The 17,399-nt window shown below is 37.0% G+C and overlaps 1 long non-coding RNA gene across 1 annotated transcript; it reads right to left on the bottom strand.

The window, feature by feature from the left end:
* Nucleotides 1-3,746: 3,746 nt before the first annotated feature.
* Nucleotides 3,747-16,172, bottom strand: LOC141423073 (uncharacterized). Its single transcript, XR_012447728.1, has 4 exons — nucleotides 16,052-16,172; nucleotides 15,783-15,916; nucleotides 10,365-10,440; nucleotides 3,747-7,491 (listed from the first exon to the last, which is right to left on the bottom strand). It is a non-coding gene; the product is annotated as an uncharacterized lncRNA (long non-coding RNA).
* Nucleotides 16,173-17,399: the final 1,227 nt, after the last annotated feature.

Genomic DNA, 17,399 nt, shown 5'->3' with positions numbered 1-17,399 from the left:
TTTTTTTTTGCTCTAGAGGACGCATAATCAAAACATCTCTTGAACTGCTGCTTTCATATCAGAATTTTTTTTTAAAACCTATATAGTTCAATATGAATAAAAAAATAACTAAAGCAAAAAGGAGAGAGAGGGACTGAAGCCATGGAGGAAAAAGGTAATATATGATGTGCACACCAAAATAAATAAATAAAAATAAAACCTATATAGTTCATACACAAAATGTTTAATATGGGGAAAGTAGTGTATTTTACTATCTTAATTTTTTTAATTGTTCAAGTTCCTCAAAGAAAATATCTACTCCTCAAGAATAAATCATCTTATTCTCGGGCATAAAAACAAATCCGGAAAAGTTTTCTTAGCTCTTTTAAATAGCAGATTAATCAAACATTCCAGGTTACACGAGCATCTATCTTCTATCCCAATTTTCAGATACTATCAGACCAGGGTAGTATGGCCATACACTCTCCCAATTTTCAAAACATGGAAATACAATAAAATGTACAAAGAACACGAGGCTAACTATAATTTAGTCTTTTTCTAGTGATGTGGAGGGCATCCTCGGATTTTCTAATGCCTTTGGGCCATGATTACAAATATTAATCATGATGGCTCAAGCCGATGTGGACGTTTATTAGTGGAAGACTCCCGTCCATGAACTGCTGTAGTTTAGCAAAGCCATTCAGCTTTAGGAAATTAAAACACACAATAAAGGGATTACAGAACCACAACCTAGGGTCTACTAATCTTTTTACTCTCTGAATTCATGCCCACGTTAAGTTTTTTAAAAAAACACAAAACTCGGAATATCCTTTAAATATTTAATAGATGTAGGAACTAAGGCAGAAGGAATAGAGTTGTACCTTAAGAGCTGTAGCCTGTTTCATTGGCATAGTAATTTCTGCTCTTAATACTATACCTCATGACATGTTTAATGCTCTGAAAACTAGAAGAGGAGATACCTTTAGAGTACATCTATACATACAGTGTATATTAATTGTGTAAAATAATGGGTTTCATTATGATATTGTCATACATGTATACAATGTACTTCAGTTATATTCACCTGCCATTACCCTCTCTTCCCCTTCAACCTTCCTCTGCTCCTCCCTTCCCCTCAAATAGTCAGACTCACTTTCTACTTTCATGTCTTTTTAAAGAAAATCTAGATTCTGCATAACAGAAAAAATAAGCAATACTTGTCTTTCATAGTCTGGATTATTTTACTTAACATGATGATCATCAGTTCCATCCATTTTCTGCAAATGATATAATTTCATACCTTATGGTTGAATAATGTGCCATTGTGTAATATACCACATTTTCTTAACATTCATCCATCAAGGAGCACCTTAGCTGACCCCATAATTTGGTTGTTGTGAATAGTGCCACAATAAGCAATTATCTCTATTGTATGCTGACTTTGCTTACTTTAGGTATATACCCAGGAGTGCTAGAGGGGGATCATATGCAAGTTCTATTTTTAGCTTTTTGAGGAGCCTCCATACTGATTTCCATAGTGGCTGAACTAAATTACCTTCCCACAACAGTGCTACACATACTCTTAATATTTATTATCTTACAGATGAAGAAACTAAAATGGTGTTTAAGTTCCACAGTGGAGTAGAATCAAACTTGAAACCTAAGGGTCCTGCCATGAAGGCAGAAGCAGCCCATCTTTTCCAGGGTCATTTCTTATACAAGCCCCTCCCACTATACAGTGAACAAGAAAGTCTCCTACTTAATGAATTGTCTTTCCTTTTATTAATGGTTTTTAAAACCCTGATGCCTCATTAAATAAAAAAACTAATTGAATTTAATGCAAAATATATGGTCTGACATTCGAAACCTTTCCATTCTTCTCCAAATCTAACTTCTAAACAATAGTTGCCATTATTCTGAGCAAACGTCTAAACTTTTCTTTTCTTTTACTTCCATAGCTATCGATGGAATATCCTCACCTCATTATACCAATAGCACAAATGTCTACATATTCAAATGTTATATTTTCCTCAAGCTCAAACTAAAATTCCATCTCACTTACAGTCTCCCCTGATTCTCATGGTATGGATATTTTCTGTATTGAGAACACTGATGATACTGTATCTTTACTTCTCTTACATCAGTTATACTTTCTATGTTGTATCCTCATTATACATACACATGTATGTATGTGTGTGTGTTTCTTATTCCTGTTTCTCACCCTTACCAAAAAAAAGAGGGTGAGGGGAGCTCCTGAGTCATCTTTGTAGTCTAACATTGAAAACACTAATATACATCAGCTGGATTAATTCTGTTTAGTATGCATGTTTTGTGTGCTTTATTATATAACATTATCTATAGGCATCACATAACAAAAAATGATAATAATCTTAATTTACTACTAAAAGAGCCTAATATGTGCCAGGCACTGTGATAAGAATTCCAAATGTATGAATTTAATTTTATCTTCATAAAAAACTCCCTGAGGTTAGTAGTGTTATGTTCTCTATTTTGAAAATGAGCAACCTGAGGCACAAAGAAGTTAAAGTATGAACAAAACATAATCTCTGCCCTACAGAAGCATAACACGTGCTCAAGATGATAGCACATAAATGATTTTAAAAGATACCATAAGGTATAAAACAGAGTTTGTCATGGTGGGATGGGAGCACAGAAGAGGAGGAAGAGAGCCAGGCTGAGAATTGGAAGGAAGGAAATTTCTGGAGGAGACACACCAAGCTACTTCTTGAAGACTGAGTTTCACACGGTTGAGGCTGGGGTGGGAGGCAGGGACCACGTGAGATTCCAAAAGTGCTTCAGAATATAAGAGGTTATTATCATTGCCCAGGTTTCTCCAGCAGATGTGAATTCCACTGTGGAAGGGGAAAGTAGAAGAATAGGTGCTACTATGTCCCTTATACTTAGAGTGACCTGACATGCTGGTTTGTTCAAGATGTTCCCTTTATATACTCATTATTATAGCGCAATTTTTAAGAGTGTCTTGTTTTTCAACAACAAAAACAGTTCTAGTTTGAACAATAAATTATATGGCCATATTATACATGCTACACAACTTAATGAGAGCAGCACCTTCAACACTGAAGCTCCAGCCTGTTTCAGGTGAACCCATGTAATTGTTGAGCTATATGTGCAACTTTGGCTCCTTACAGAATGTGCAGAAACAATATACATGATTGGAATTAATTTGCATCAATGCATTACATCATAATTAAAAATTCAAAGGTCCTTGCTAATGTCAAATCAATTACCAGCCCACATACATTTTTTTTCTATATACTTTCCCTATTCTTTTGGAAGATCTGAATATAAATCGAGAGGAATTTGTGACCTTTTCTTTGTGCTCAATTATTTTCTGACTAACTGAATGATATATTATAAAACTCTTTTATAATATGATAAATAAGTTGCCAAAAATAATAATTGATCAATTATAATTGTTTTTGCTGATGACACTGAGGTCAACTCAACTCTGCAAATGATTACTCACTATAAGATAGGAGAGGTAGTCAGCTCACAGTATCCACTGTCACCAGCATGAAGTTCTTCCAAGGACAGAAACATGTTCACTGTTGTAACTCCAGCTTCTAGAAGAGTCTGAGGTACTTAGAGAGTTTTGCTTAATAACTCATGACTGAATGAATTTCATGAGATAATGCTTTTCTCATTACCAAGAAAAAAATAAACCCAATTCACTTGGCAACGAAGAAGCATCAATTATCTAATTTAATGGCAAAAACTAGGTCATAAGTGAACTGTAAGAGACAGGAAGTCAAGTAACTAATGTGCTTAGTGTTTTACACTGAGGCAAAGACCATAGATAGTAAGGCCTAGATTCGAGTATCTGTGAACTTGTGTTCTGGCATCAGTTTTAGACAGGCTGTGCCCTTTAAAAAAAACAAAAAAAGAGGAGGCTGGATAAATTAGCCACAGAAGAGGCAGGAGAAGGTAGACAACAAAAATCTCAAAGACCAAGATGATGGATCAATGTGTCAAAGTCACATGAAAGTGACAATGCTATGGAGAGTGTCTCTCAAACAGAAAACATGCTTTGATTATTTAGTACATGCGAGGTTCTTATTCTGTTCCTTGAGTGGGAGTCAACTGACAAATGACAGTTTCAGTAGAAATGGTTCTGGTTGAAGGTGAAGAATAGACTGTGGAAGATGGGAAAGGGCAGAAGATGCAGGTCATTTGAATGTGTTTTGCCATGGAGTTACCTATCCTCATGGTTTAACAGTGATTTCTGTGTGGACTAATAAGAGTCTAAAGAGAGTTGCAGGATGGTACAGCAGAGTAATGATGCATGGGCAAGGCATCTGGAAGCCAACTGACAAGCATTTTTGACATTTCTTGCTAAGGACTGTGTCCACTTGACAATATTAGAGATGTATACCCAAGCCATTAACTGAAAATTTCAGGTCCCATCTGTTACATTGGCATGATGCCTATTTAAAATGGGATATGCCAGTGTTGTTAATATTTAGGTCTCAGGTTGACACAAGTTGTCTCAGTCTAAGCAGGATAATGGAAAATAACACTTTTCAACTGATTATAGCTTTCTACTCTGCAGATGGGACTTAACCTGGCAAAATAACAAATAAAAGCAACTTCTTGAATCTATGTGGGATCATTATGAAGACCAACCCTTGAGTTTTAGTGCTAAGAACAGACCAAATGTACATCAAGTTTAGTTTCAAGAGTCCTGGTAAAAATGCTGCTTCAAATAAATGTAACTATTTGAATAAAATAATTTCCTCATCCTGTATTCTTCCGTTCTCAAAATTCCAAACTGCAAACATACTTATTTTTTGGTAAAAATAGAAAATGAATTTTCAGTCCTAAAAAGTTAACAAATATAACCAAGCCATATCATTCATTTGTAAAATAAATATTAAGAATAAATTTATTGAGAACCTATTACGTGGTGTACTAGTCTACTAATGGGGTACATCAGTAATCTACAGACTCCTATGTTCACATTTCAAAGTTAGGAAGAGAAACTTCATAAATCCTGTAGTCCAAACACTGATTAGACAAAAGCAGTAAGTGAGGCCAAGAGATAGGGGAAAAAAGACCCCTTTCCCCAAATCACATACAAGTTAGGAATAAGACTCAAAGTTGTCAATGGATGCCTATCTCATTAGGGCTCTCACCATAATGACATGCACATTTGCATTCTTAGGTTGGATGACTTGTACTATTTGTATTGTGCTAGAAACTGTTGTTTCAGAGCTCCATTCATTTCACTTAGCAAACACAACTAGAAGTTCTTGCGAAGGGCTGGAAAATGTTAACTGCTAAATGTGCTGCCAACAGTAAACAACCCCCATTATGTGTTGTACCTGATGCCTGATTGATGTGGCACAGGTGTATCACCTGTATAATGAACAATAACAAAGCTTGCTTTATTATGAGTGCTCTTAACTTGGTGAAAATCTTCCTGGTTAATGTTCATATTCAAATTGAAATTCACACAGTGGCTGTGGCTACCCAGACAAAGTGAAACACACAAGTGGAGCAATTAGCTATATTACTGGTGCCAAAAAACCTACCATTAAAGGGAGAGGAAAAGATTAATGAGTAATTTCAGCCAACTGAAATTAAATAACAGCAAAAGAATACACAGTAGCACAGTGGATCTCACAGGTGCATAAATGCAGGGCATTATTAGCAGGGGCTAGGAAGCTCGTGACCAATTCCAATATTCTATAATTGACCCAGAGAAAGAAAAAAGAAACAGAAACAATGGATTTCTATCTTAGTAAGTGGGTATTTAACTTTTAAAAAGTATTTTCTGTGAGTTTTAATCTCTTTCCTCTCTCTCGCTCTCTCTCTCTTTCTGTATTGGAACTTCAAACCCCATTAAAGTGTTTCCTGAGAAAACTTCTCTTGACCTTCATAATACTTTCAGTGCTCTTCATTCACATCTACCATGTATTTATATACCTGTATCTCTCCAAATGGCATACTATAGGTTGAATACCTACAATTCTCCCAAATTCCTTGAAATCTAATCCCCAGTGTGATGATATTTGGAGGTGGAGACTGTGAGCAGTAATTAGGTCATAGGGCAGAGCTCTTAGAAATGGGATTAGTGCCATAATAAAAGTAACCCTAGAGTACTCCTTTGCCTCTTCTCTTATGGGAAATTGCAGCAATTAGACCGCTGTTCTTGAACCAGGGAATGGGCCCTCACTAGACATGAGTCACCAGCACATTGGGCTTGAGCTTCCCAGCCTCCAGAACTGTGAGAAATAAATTTGTGTTGTTCAGATGCTACCCAGTCTGTGGCATTCCTTTATAGCAGCCTGAGTGGACTAATCCTGGGGGCATTCCTGTATAGCATAATTCTCAGCACAAAATAAGCACAGAGTAATTATATTCTGAATTCATTTATGAATCAATCAGTGAGCAACTACATGAATGGTGGTCCAAACTGTTTCTGGACCTGAAAATCAGTTAGTCCATTCATTCACTACACACTAGGAGTAAATAAAAGTGAACCTTGAACAGCAGTGCTCGTTCTATGCTTGGTCTGCTACCAGGACCCCCCAGCGTTGTCCGTCAACCTGATTTTTTCTTATTCTTCTCTCCCTGGATCTTCAGGTTAAAGAAACAAAGAGCTCCACTTTTGGCTTCTTAGATGAGCTTTTTTTACTTTTTATTTTCTTTCTGGTCTTCAATTTCCCACCTCCTGAAATGCCCACCTTACTACCACTATCAACAATATACACAAACACAATCCTCACTAACAATCTCCCTTCTTGACTCCGTCAACCTCCATACACTAAACCATTATCCTCACTAGGTCAAGGCATATGGAATGACTTGGATGAAGTCATGAATGATAAATATTGCATCGATTTTTATTTTCTAGTTTTGAGCCCTTAAGATGCCTTGATGTTCCTCTTACTCACATCCTTTAGTTTTGTCTCAATTATCATTTCTCCTTCTAAGCAAGGAACATAAATATGACCATTCTTGATTTTTGTCCCTGAACAGGTTTTCCCCCTTAAGTAATATTTTAGGTAACAAGGATGAATACAACAATCATATATCAAGAATCCTCCCAGAATATGAAGAGATACTCTACCTTTCTAATAACGGATGTTGTGTTTTCTCAATGAGCATAAGTATGTTCTAGAAATACATTTTAAAAGATGATATAATATTGCAGGATACATTACTGTGCAATTGTAAACCATGCTTCTATATTGATGCACTGGCTAAATCGTCTGCTATTATTACGTTCAGCATTATTTTCTCTCAGTAACGGGGTCAAAGATTAATGTCTTTTCAGTACAGATTTCAGACACTTTGGAGCAGCACAGATGGAAGTGGGAGAATTGCCAACAGAAATAGTGCCTTCTCTACACTTGGGCTTTGTTTTTATATGTGTTTTTTAAATTATTTTAAAGTATGAATTGGATCATATAACAAATATCATTTTGGCCTTGAATGGAGAACCACTGACGTCTGAATGCAGCCAACCTGGAAGGAAATGGGAGAAAAAAGGAAAGAAACTAGTGAAAATATTTTTAAAAATCACAATTCAGAAAAGAAATCAAACTCTCAGAAAATCAAATAAGCTTATGAAATCTCTTCAGAGATTATTTATGGAATAAAATTAAAATGTCACCATTGTACCGCTATACTGGTAATAAAATAGTAAAATTGTCAAGAGAAGAGAATGATGTATTTTTGTATAGATTAGAAAGTTTATCAAAGGGATAGCATGATAATTTAGGAAATTAAACATCTTTCTTAAGCTAAAGGTAGCACTTAGCATCCAATGTAATGTACTTATGAACTAGTACATGACTGGTTTACATTTATATTCATTTATGTTATGAATTCCATATGTTCAATATGATAAGAAAAATATCCTAATTTTTATCTAACTGTGTTGGTTAATTTATATATTTATCCTATTATTCTTCAAAATAATACTGATAAGGAAGTTAAGTTCCAAGAAGGAATATTATTTGGTCAAAATATATAGCAAATGAGTTCAGTGTCAGAAAATACAATCAGTCATTACTGAATTTAAAAGCTTGACTTTCACACATATTTAAGGAGATATACTTGGTAGGTAAGACATCTTCAGATCACCTCTAGGGTTTACATAGATCTGTGCTACCAGATAGAGAGAGAGAGAGAGAGAGAGAGAGAGAGAGAAATATATTACTTTTCCAGTCAAGGAAGAACCAGGTTACAGTGAAGGATGAAAACATTACAGAGAAGAAAAAAGTCCTTGCTGGCAGGGGTTTCAGCATTGAAAGCTCAGTGGACAGAGAGTGTAGAGTGATCAAAGTATGGTAAATAATCTTGTGTTCCTATAATGGAGAGAAGATGAGGAGAAAACAGTGTGGGGCATGGATTGAAGATGAATCCTCCACCGTCCTAGAATTCCACTTGAGCCTGGAGTTTAGAAGAGCCAATTTTAATTTCAACCCCAATGGCTCTGACCATTCAGGCTAATTGTATCTTGGAGCAGAGAAGTTGCCAGGATGGAGGGGCCTTCCAGAGTAACTTATTTACTACTGTGAAACCCTTGGCTTGCTTTCCCTTGAACTTAACATTGACTATTTTCATTCTAACTTATTCTGTCACATTTATATCCTTGGTTGCAAAGATGAAATCTTGCACATATGCTTTTCCCCAGGACTGCCCTTCCCAGTGCAGCCCCTTTAAGGATCCAACCTTCACTTCCAAGCTGTTGAGACTGCAAAAAAGAATCTGACCAGGTGCAATTTAGAACCTCATTCTCAGTCCTGAATTCTTTCTCTCTACTTGTGCATCTGACTTGATTTCACAACCTCACCTCCCTAATAAGCATGATGCAATCCAAATTATGACCTCACCTTTCTTCCAGCTGTGCCTTTATCTCTCTTCCTTAATTCCATGAGTTCTTGAACAACTTCAGAATCACAACTCTACCTTACTCAGGGCCCAGATATCACATTAGCTTACCTCTTCCATCTGCCCTTGGAGAGGAAAGAGGTCAAGAGAAAGCCTGGCCGAGAGCCTGATAAGTGATATGCATAATTTTTTAACCACTTCCTCTGGATACTATGAATTTTGTGTATATCTTCAAGTTTATAAATCATTATTCTAAGATTCACAATTAAAATTAACCAAATAAATAGAAGTAATGAAAGTTGCTAAGTTGAACATGAGGCTGGATTAAATAATCGTTGGTGGACTGTATTTGAGCACTTTTCTCCCACTGTAATTTTGAACTTATACTTTTCTTCTTTTCTGTTTGGTTTTTAATGTTACTGCTACAATAAGCATGATAAATAGTTTTAATTTGAACACTCATAAAATTATGCCAAGAAGTAAAGAATATCCTGAATATGCTCAGAAGAACTAAAATAGGATAAATACTACTGAGTGATCTCTTATTATTCTGAAAAATATGCTAAAATTTGGATTTGTTTATGAAAGCACTTTGGTAACTATTTAAATGAGCAGTTGTAAAATTTTATAACATGGAATGACATCATTACTTCCACAATTCTTCAACTCTTGATTTTATTAATCAATTTCAGTTAAATCATCAGATCTACTTAGTATTTGTCCACATTTGAGAAAGAATATGATACGCCTTAGACATTACTTTTGTTAAAAGCTAGGCATTCTGCAAAACTAATTTTACTGACTTTTAAAATCTAAAAATATACTTAACTTATATTTTCTTTATTCCTTTTTTATTAACACTTGCTAATTGTACAAACTAATAGGTTTTATTTATGACATTTTTAACTTGTATTTTCAATGCAGTCAACAAAAGGCTGTCATTTTTCATTTTTAGCATGGTGGTGTTCCCAGCTTGGCCTAAAAGAACCTTCATGCTGCCGCTACATGGCAGGCCCATGTGGCTCTGCTCCCCTGGCTCATGCTTCTCTTGCTCCATGAGTCTCCCATTGTTTCTGAGATACAGCACGCTGACATGTGCCTCTGTGTCTCCCCATGCTGCTCACCCTGCCTAAAAAGATTTTGTGCCCCTTCTTTTCCTAGCTCACTCAAAATTCAGCACAAGTGCCAACTCCTCCAGGAAGCTTTCCACGTCTTCCAATGCGATTTGATGTTCCTCCTCCTGGGCTCTGGAAGAATCATGAATATTCCTCTTGCACAACCTACACTAGTGGGGAGTCTTTATCTCCCCTATTACACTTATGTTTTCTGAAGTATAGCATCTCAAATATATGTGTGATATCTAGCAGTACGCCACCCCTAATAGAAAGTCATGTATATTAGTTGAAGGCAGAAAAGGGTAGGAATTTTCTCTGGTGAAAAATCAAGGCCCAGAGCAGAGATGTGGTTTGCTCAACATCACAAAGCAGTAAATGGTACAGTACCTATACAGTCTGTCCTTCTTGCATTCCAAGACCAGGTCATTTCCCCTCTTCTGTATTGTTCTCACTGTTGGTTACTCTGGGTATGTTTGAAAAAATAGAGTTAAATACACACACAAAGACATGCATATATTTGATGAAAAGTATTTAATAATTTGAAACAGAAACACTCAAAGTTAAAATATTACTTTGATGAAAACTAGACAGCTAGGTAAATAAACTAATTTCTAAATCACTGAGGATATATAATAATCAAGTAAAGAATAAGAGAAAGCTACTTCTGAAAATATGATGATTACTTAGATTAAGTAGAGAGGTGATTCTGTGATCAAAAGGAAGATAAGGAAGCTTCTTTCTTTTTTTTCACCCAAGCCAATAAATTATTTATCAAAATAAAGCTAATGACTCAGTACACTTTGGCCCTAATCTCTAGGGCCATGTTTTCAAAAGCAAGAAAATTATTCATGGTCATACCAAATCTCAAGTGGTAGAAGAAACCTTCGTGGTAGATCTTTCTGAAGCTTCATTCATTGAGAATTATAAATTTTATTATATGATAAAAATCTGTTTTTCCAGTTGCCCCAAGAAATATAATACATATGAGACTAAATAAATTGTGCAATAGTAACTATAGTCCAGGAATTTAGGTTGTACATGGGCAATTATTAAATGCCTCCAGATAGCACTTACAAAGTCTTGCAGTATTGTCTGTCTAGTTATATAGAAGTTGAGCTGGCTGTCGAGGTGACCACAGGAGCCTTTTCCCTGTCTGTCATACTCTCTTACCTACCCTCACATGACTGCTCTTGGTGACCAAGGACAGCTTCTATTTCCCTGCCTCCAGGACATTGTTCACTTCTGGAATGCTTCACCTTCTGTCCCATCTTGTTTTTTCCCATAAATTCTTCTTAGTTAGCTACAAAACTATCTCAAATATTACATTATACAACAAAACAAAGAACATTTCCTGGTTCCACCACTTTTTACTTTTTGAAGAGCATAATTTGGGTAAATAAATTCCGTCATTACTTAATTGTTGAATGAACGACCTGTTTAAATTATTTTTGTTTGTTTGTCATCATCCAATAGTGAGTCTTTGAAAGCAGTCAGTCTTGTCATGGCTGTGTCTTTCTCAAGGCCCATAATGCCTCAGGAAATGGGGCAAAGTGAACAATGCTATCACTTAAAGCAATGCAAATCACCTGTGTTATTATTCCTGCTCTGGCTAACTTTGCTGGGGTTTTTCCAGAGTTCTGGAAGTCCCCTCACAGTCCTTTGGAAGGCAAGTTTGAGAGGCTACAAGTAGGAAGCATGCCTCATGCCCCATTGCGCACTTTGGGCCAGTTCTGCACAACCCCACAGAATCCCTGCTCTCTGAGTCACCGGTACATGAAAGGGGAGCTTTTATCCCAGCATTTAAAAAATTCTCCACTTGGAAGAAAGAGTCTCTTGTCTCTGGAGGATGAAAGTGAAATTGCAGCACTGTGAATGTGTCTGCACCGAGGTGCAGGGCTCTGCGGGTGTCAGCTCAGGACAGATTCAAATTTCTCTCAATCAATAGCTAGGATTTAAACTTTCTTTTCCACAGTGTCTGAAGTTGAGACAACCAGAGCAGTTCAGAAACCTAACTCTGCAACTTGGGTCGCACAGTCTGCCTTTCTGCCTCTGACATCATTTCTCATTTGGGACACATGAAGACAAAGGCCCAGTTTGCTGAGTAGAGATGTGCAGCGCTAATCACAGGTGCCTAGCTTCAGTTCATAAGACGATTGTTCTTAACACAATGTAGGCCACCTGTGCTCTTTATCTTATCTCTGTATGTGACCCTAGCAATCTTAACAACACATCCATTTGTCTGAAATGCTGCCTGACATGTAGTAGACATAAAGTGAATGTTTGTTGGAGGAACGACTGAATGGAAATTGAAGAATGATGGATCCTGCTTTTAACAGCTTTTGATTTCAGAAGAAAAGCACTCTGTAAATAAGAACCAGGGCTATTATTCAGCCTCATATTTAGTATATTGGCATAAACTTACAGTCTGTACACCCAAAGGAGCTGTAGAGACTGCATTTGTAACCCTTGGAAATGACTTCTAAAATAATAATAATAATGATAATAATAGCCTGTATTATGGACGGTGTTCTTTGCAGTTTACAAAGCACTTTTCAAACCCATTAGCACATTAACTCCACCCAACAATCCTTTGCAACAGATATCATTATATTCTGGCTGAAAAAAGTAGACTCAGAAAAGTGGCATGACTTGCCTAAAGTTACACAACCAATAAAAAGTACAACAGGAGCTCAAAATTAACTCTCCCAGGTAAACTATCTCCAGGTAGGACTTTTTCTAATACATGGTCCCTATGTTTGAATGGATCTCTTTTTAAAGAAAGAAGGACTCAACTTTGTAAAAAGCATCCTCTAAGTACATTCTTGTTAAACTTGCTTCAAGACAAGTATTATGCTACTCTAAGATCACAGAGCTTGTGTTAGAAGAGGACTGAGAGCTCATTAATTCTTTGTTTAGACATTTATGAAGCTCTTAGTTCCTAAGAAGTTAAGCCCTGGGGAGGGGACAAGAACCAGAGATGTGTCTATTTTTAAGGATCCCAGTCAGGTAATGGCACACAAGATATGTAGCAAACCACAATAATACCAGGTAGAAATTATTAAGCATTGTTCACAAGTCAAACAAGTAATGGGTAGGTTAGAAATAAATGCCAGCTTCCAGGTGGGGAGGTCAGGGAAAGCTTCTGGGCATTTGTGCTGGCCTTAAAAACAGGAAGATTTGCAGTAGCGAAGATTTTTAAAAATCAAGAAAAGGGAATTAAGAAAGCAAAAGCAGAGTCAGGGCATGAGCAAGAAGCTGGGTTTTGGATGGAGTACAGAAGGGAGCAGTGCTGTAGAAAGTCACAGCCAGGTAACAGAACCCTGAAGGCCAGGTGGGCTCAAGGGAAGCTAAGGCCCAGGAAGGCAAATGGCTCTCCTCTTCTTGCTTTTCTTTCTTACAGGTCTCTGAAATTCCAATTGCCAACATCTTCTCAGCTAATGAGGAGGAGGAGAAGCTGTATTTGATTAAGGAAAGGCATGTTGTGAGTATGCCATGATGTAATGGATGTGAAAATTGTCTATAAACTACAAACTGCTAAGCATTGGGCATGTTGTAGTCCTCAGGTAGTTACATTATCATTTTGTTATTTGCAGGTTCTATGTTAACCATAAAAGAGGCCTCAGAGATTTCCAGTTCCATGTGTTTTGTTTTCTAAACAAGGAAACTGATTTAGAAAGGGAAAGCCACATGCTCAAGGTCACATTAGAGATTAATATGAAGGTTGAAACTGAAGACATGACTCCCAACTACTAGCCCAGAAGTCACTCTATTAGAACCAAAGGCTACACTATAGAGTAACCTTCCAAACAAGGCCATGGGAATGGGACCAAAAGTCCTTTGTAAATGATATTTTGTGTGTTAATTCAGAATACAGTAAGGAAAGGTATTAGTAACATCTACACTTAAATGAAAAAAAGAAAGCACACGGATCAAGTGATTTGACCAATTTCTAACAAGAAAAGATGACTAAGAAAGAAACAGCAGGAAGTCAACTTCCCCCCTTAGAGGTCAACCTGCTGGCCCAGCCAGACAGCATCACCAAACTCCTGAAATACCTGCAATCACTGTTTTAAATCACTATGGCTCTACTCCTCAGAACCCTATACAACTGTAATCTATATATTGTGCCCTTAACATTTCATTTGAAGAACTCCTGATCTTGCTTGCAGTCAGTCACTGGAGCTGGGCAGAAGTACCATTTTCAATTCTTCACAACTCAGCCACCTTCCACCCACACTCACCATCATGGCCTCAGTATAAATTCATTTCCAAGGAACTTTGAGAAAACAGTTGCTTCTGCTTAACCTTGCTTTCCCCCTTACCACATCACATGTAATTTCAGTCTTTAGAACAGAAAATTCACTTTCATACAGACTCAAAATTCCTTGTATTAAATCTTTGAGGGCATATGTGTTTCAAGAATTCATAATCTTTTGGATTTTAGAACAATAATTAAGTGCCTCTTAAAAAAGACACAGCAGGATCTAGGGCAGGAACTCGTAATCTAATGCTTTAGTATTTGTTTTAGTGTTTCTCAAACAAAACATACAAATATTCTAAGTGGGATAAGTAAAGACTACTAGCCTCACACCAGGAAAGGTTAGGTTTTGCCACCTAGTGAGTTTGCTACACATGTTCACAAAAACTGTACATATTTAAGATCTTTTTGGATTTGGGAATTGAAGATGAGGGGCTGTTCAACTAGTAAGTTTATACAACTACTCAGTTCAGTAAACTAAGCTTGGGAACTCTTTGTCTATGACAGTCATCAATGTACTTGAATTGTACTGAGTTGATTTTTTTCTATGGAATTTCTGTCTTCATAAAGAAACACCATTATTAATAAATACTTTTGCTTCATCTCTTTTCAAATCTAGTGTCTTAATTGTTGGCAGTAAGAGCAAATTCCCACCTCCATCTAAACCATTAGTATGACCAAAGACTAAAGGATGCAGGCTAATCTGATGATGGTCATTTCTATGAATTGAATTGTGTTCTTCCAAAGTCATATGTTGAAACTCAATTCCCAGTGTAATTGTATTTGGATATAGGACCTATAGAAGGTAATTCAGGTTAAATGAGGTCATAAAGGTAGGATCCTGATCCAATGAGATTAAGGTCCTTATGATAAGAGACTCTATATTGCTCCTTCTTTCCCTCTTTTCCTCCCTCTTTTCCTCTCTCCCTCCCTCTTGCGCTCCTTGTAAAGACATGGTAACAAAGTGGTTATCTACAAACCAGAAAGAGAACCAGAAACCAAATCAGCACCTTGATCTTGAACTCCTAGTCTCCAAAACTGTGAAAAGTAAATTTCTATTCTAAGAACCACACAGTCTATTATACTTTGGTAAGGCAGCTCAGGCTGACTAATATCATCATGACATTCTGCTTCCTAGTTGGGCTACATTCTCATGTTTATACTCAGTCACAAGTCTTACTCATGGCAATTGTGTTTTAAGTACACAGAACAATGCCTTGCTGGTTAGAAACCATACAATGGACACTAAGCTCAGAATTGAGAGATATAAACTTTAGATTTGGTTCTTCCACCCATTTAGATGTGTGAACCTGGACATGTCAGCCTCTTTCTCTGGGGTTGTCTCTCAATTGCAAAAATAGAATTATATACTGAATAATATCTAAGTTTCCTTCTTCTAATGACATTCTTAGGTAATGAGAGCACACCCAATTTCCATTTCCCAGTAATGTTTTTTGGCAAAGCCAGGAAACTATTGAAGAAAATCATTATGCCATCCCTTCTCTCCACTCCACCCGCAAGACAAGTTTTATTGCTCTCACACTTACCTCTAGGGTGTTAGCAAGATCGATGGAACTATTTGTGTTTCTCAGATGGAAAGCATCTCATGAGTGTCCTTACAGTTTGATTTGTGGTTGAGGATGCTCTATGCATTGTTGATAGCCTGTACTTCTGAAAGATGCTAAAGTAAACATAAATTATAGCAGGGTCAATTTGGGGTAAGAAGTAGGTCTTCCCAAAATGCCCATCTGGCAGTATCCCATAAGAAAACAACACAAAGATCAGGTAAATATCATCCTTTACATCAATGACCTACCTTCCCCTTAGAGGCAAGTCAAGGAAGGAGACACAAAGACATGGAAATGAATTCTTCTATTAAAAGAGCTCTTTTTCTGCCTTTGCCTCTTCCCTTGCTTCTGATCAGCAGTGCCTAAAACTGTGATGGTTTCTATAATCAGAGGAGTGACCAGATTCATTTGCCCACCCACAACTTAATATTCACTTCCTGCATATCATTTCCCCTTTTTATCTTCACTTCTCCATTCTTTTACCAAACCCCTGTCTCCAAGTCTGACTATATCACCTTCCCTATTCTCCTCCTTCTGCCACATCAGAGGGACAATAACCCCATAAGAGGAAATGTTCAACTTTACCATCAAATGTACTCAAGCTTCTGGATAGCTGATATATCATAATTGGCATAGCCTACACCATCTTTAAATCACATTTTCATACCTCCAAAATATGTACAGAAGTATTTCTGCTGGAATTTCCAATTCTAGCTGTGTGTTAAACTCACATGAGCTATTCATTAAAATACAAATGTCCAGGCCAAATTGCAGACATCTTGAGCCAGAACTTGTGTGGGACATGGTTCCCTGGAATGTGCATTTTAACCAACTCCTTAGACAATTAGCCTAGTTTAGTCATTTGAGAAATATTAGTATTGGTGGTTTACTCACAGATCATGTCCTTAATCTTGGGTATTAACTATAAATCTTTTTACAATAAAACTGATTTATATTTTATTATAGTTATTACAAAAATAAAAATTTTTAACAAAAATTATAATTTTAACAAGTTTAACCCAAAAGGGAGATTTACCGTAAGAACCCTGGAATGGGTAGTGAAACACCGAGAAAGAACTCAGGTCAGTTCAGGAACACTAGAAAGTTACCTTCCAGACTCTTTCTGCTTCACACCTTGACAAGATTCTGAATATCAGTTCAGCCTTTCTGTTTCACTTCAGACAGTCTTCCTCCTCCCCTCAATGACAGAATGTGACTGCCATCATTTCCCATGTGCCATATGATCTAGTCTACTTACCCAGATAACTTTCTCTTCTGTAAGTCCAGGTTCTCAGGGAAGGATTCAAATTGGCTTGACATATCATATCACATGTCTTCTTTCCAAAACGAAACACACACATGCATCTCTCTCTCTCTCTCTCTCCTCCCTCCTCCCCTTTCTTGCTCTCTCTCTCTTTTTCTGTCCCCCAATCTACTAAATGATTTCTAAATCTCTCATTTTTGCAGGTTGTCCTTTTCTCTGGTTGTGACAGCTGGGTGAGGTTGACATGGATGTGCTCTAATTCTATGGTTAGCATTTAGTGGGTGGCTACAGTTCTTAGAGAACAGAGAGGAGCTCTTGCCAAGGAGTGGTAG

The sequence above is a fragment of the Castor canadensis genome, chromosome 5 (genome assembly GCF_047511655.1).
Source record: "Castor canadensis chromosome 5, mCasCan1.hap1v2, whole genome shotgun sequence".
In the NCBI taxonomy this organism is placed as follows: domain Eukaryota; kingdom Metazoa; phylum Chordata; class Mammalia; order Rodentia; family Castoridae; genus Castor; species Castor canadensis.
This window is presented reverse-complemented; position numbering and strand designations above follow the sequence as displayed.